The sequence below is a fragment of the Bison bison genome, unplaced genomic scaffold (assembly GCF_000754665.1).
Source record: "Bison bison bison isolate TAMUID 2011002044 unplaced genomic scaffold, Bison_UMD1.0 scf7180017864163, whole genome shotgun sequence".
NCBI classification, from domain to species: Eukaryota; Metazoa; Chordata; class Mammalia; order Artiodactyla; family Bovidae; genus Bison; species Bison bison.
This window is the reverse complement of record NW_011494735.1, coordinates 3,619,908-3,623,262: the sequence shown is the minus strand read 5'-3', so window position 1 is coordinate 3,623,262 and position 3,355 is coordinate 3,619,908. Positions and strand designations below refer to the sequence as shown.

The following is a 3,355-nucleotide window of genomic DNA, read 5'->3' as shown; positions in this document are numbered from 1 at the left end:
TCCCCCCCGCCCCTCCCCCCCTCTAGCCCCTGGTGACCATTATTAAACTTTTTGTGTTTATCAGCTTGATGACTTCTTCCTTTCAGGTTTAGGCTTCACCTGTTTTGTTCTAGTTAGTTTAGTTACCTCTCTCCCATTGCCACATTTCTAGCATCCAGAATATTGTTGACTTCTCTTATTTTCTATTGTGTCCTTCCCCATTCTCATATCCTTATGAATTTTATATTTCTAAAATGTCCTTTAACTTTTTAAGATGAGGTTTCAGGAAAGAGTCAAGGCCAGTCATGCTTAACTGAAGGTCTGCTCCCCCCACACCAATTTCTTATTATTAGTTTTAAAATTTAGGTTTTTCTAAAATTAGGAATTTAAATACAAATATGTTAAATAAAGGCAGTTTTGTAGCTATGTTGGCTATAAAATTAAGCTTGATAGATAGGCTCCTTCTTATTGGTGGTTCCCATAGTTGACAGGGGTTTGATCACTTGTACCTATTGCAACCCCATACTCTCCTCCAGCCAACATAAGATGGTTCTTTTGTGCTGAGACATGTTCTCTGCTACTGCAGCAGTTTTCATAGCAGTGAGAACCTGACCCTTCTGTGGGGAGTGATTTTGGGAGACAGACTATTACCTACAAATTCCCTTAGAAGTCTGTTACTCAAGGTGTAGTTGAGGTATTTCCTCCTCTCTACAACTTCTCTGAATGCCCTAGGCAGAACTAATTACTCCTTCTATGCCCTGACACTTGTGAATAATTCTGTTTTAATCTAACTAGGTTAGATCTGTCTAACTAGAAATCTACCTTACATTGATCTTTCTCCAACTTTTTTAGACCTAGTATTTCTTAAGGTTTGGAGAACATTCCCACGTTTTGATACAGTTTTTGATCTATAATAAATAACTCTTTACCTAATGAATAAATAATTCATTTGGATTGGTTGAATTTCCTATTTTCTGGAAAGCATACTATCATCGTGCCCTGTACCACCAGTGTTCACGGAAAGCTATTCAGTGCTTTTTGCTTGATATTGAGAGTCAATTTTGTGTAGTGATTAGAAGTGAGGCCAGAATTTGTTGTTCAGTTGCTCAGTCGTGTCCGACTATGTGACCCTATGTACTGCAGCATGCCAGGCTTCCCTGTCCTTGACTATCTTCTGGAGCTTGCTCAAACTCATGTCCATTGAGTCAGTGATGCCATTCAACCATCTCATCCTGTTTTCCCCTTCTCCTCCTGCCTTCAGTCTCTCCCAGTATCAGGGTCTGATTTCTAATGAGTTGGCTCTTCACATCAGGTGGCCAAAGTATTGGAGCTTCCTTCAGCTTCAGCATCAGTCCTTCCAGTGAATATTCAGGACTGATTTCTTTAGGATTGACTGGTTGGATCTCCTTGCAGTCCAAGGGACTCTCAAGAGTCTTCTCCAGCACCACAGTTCAAAAGTATCAGTTCTTTGATGTTCAGCCTTCTTTCTGGTCCAACTCTCATGTCCATACTTGACAATTGGGAAAACCACAGCTTTGACTATATGGACCTTTGTTGGCAAAGTAATGGCCAGAATACCTAGGTTCAAAAAAAGTGGCCAGAATACCTAGATTCAAAAAAACAAGCAAGTTTATTTTTTTTCGGCCCTACTTGCATGGCATATGGGATCTTATATCCCAGCCAAGAAATAAGTGGAAGTAAGTGTGCCCCCTGCAGTGGAAACATAGAGTCTTAACCACTGGACCAGAAGTCCCCAGACAAGCAACTTCAATCTTTCTCTGTTTGAGTTTACCTATGAAATAGAGGTAATAGTAATAATAATATAATATAATGTTGTAAAGTTTAAATTAATGCATCTAAAGTGCTAGTTCAGTGCCTGCTGGCACATTGTTTTGTAGTCTTTTTCATTTTTCTGGGGACATTGCCTGCTATAATATCATTAGAACTTGATGAAAATCGACGATGATTTTTGACAGAAAATCAAAGTAAAAGAAATCTAGTTATTATTAAAATATACAGCTCTTTGAATTTTCTACATGTTTTCTACATGTTCTGAAATTATTTCCATGGACAATAGTAGATTAAGACATATAGGTAAAGTGGAAGAAACAGTGTCTTCAGTATATGCCATATACCTACTAAAATACTGTATTTTAAAAATAAACTATAAATACCCAAAGTCTTTTAAACACATGGAAATATATTGAATAGCATTGTTAATGTTCATGTTCTTTTCTCACTAAAAAGAGTTTTATGCAGCCATAAGTTTGATGTTTGGCACAATTGTTGTCTTCTAATTTGAGAGCCTGCTCTGTTTATTTCTCTCTTCAGAGACTGTGTACTAAGGGGAGAGAAACCTCTATTCAGCAGTCATGAGAACACTTGCTCATGTGCTTAGGCATTGTGGATAACGGGAAAATAAGGCATAGCTGTTTTTCTTTTTTTTTTTTTTTTTTTTCATAGCTGTTTTTCTTAAGGAACCATAATTTCTTTGTCAGTTCAGCAATATTAAAGTCAGATGTTCTGGCAGACTGTATTCCCACTATTTGACCCAGAATTCCATTTATAATGCTTTATAAATGTGGAATAAAACTGCGCAGAGATTTATGTACAAGGTGTTCATTAAAATACTAATTATAAACGCAATAAAAAAAGATATGACTTTTGGTACATCCATTATATTTTCCAGACTTTCAGTTAGAGGCATGCTGTTACTTATATAATTAAAATTTTATTTTTTTAAAAAAAATCTGTTCTGGTGGATTTACATGGGAGGATGGATAGAGGGTTAGGTCAGTTGAATTGCTCAGTACATTAAAGGGAGTGATAAAGTGCTCAGGTCCACGTTAGAGCCCCTGTTCCACACTGATTGTAGGTATGTATGACTCTGGCAAGTTGGTTCTTTAAAATTCTGTAAACTTGTTTTTTGTAATGCAGGAGATCTGAGTTCTATCCCTGGGTTGGGAAGATACTCTGGAGAACGGAATGGCAACCCACTCTTGCCTGGGAAATGCCATGGATAGAGGAGCCTGGTGGGCCACAGCCCATGGGGTCACAGAGTTGGACACGACTGAGTGACTAACACACAAGTTTGTCACGAGGACTAAACAAAACTGTGCATACGTGCTCAGTTGCTTCGGTCCTGTCCAACTCTTTGTGACCCTATGGACTGTAGCCCGCCGTACTCCTCTGTCCATGGGATTCTCCAAGCAGGAATGCTGGAGTGGGTTGCCATGCCCTCCTCCAGAGGATCTTCCTAACCCAGGGATCGAACCTCCATCTCCTGTGACTCTTGCATTGAAGGCGGATTCTTTACTGCTGAGCCACTGGGGAGGCCCAAATGAAACTGAATGTAACCTTTAAAAATAAAATAAAT

The 3,355-nt window shown here is 38.7% G+C and overlaps 1 protein-coding gene across 2 annotated transcripts in view; it reads left to right on the top strand.

Annotated features, from left to right (window-relative positions):
- Positions 1-3,355, top strand: part of FRS2 (fibroblast growth factor receptor substrate 2) — a 108,862-nt gene that overhangs the window by 37,339 nt on the left and 68,168 nt on the right. The window lies entirely within an intron of this gene.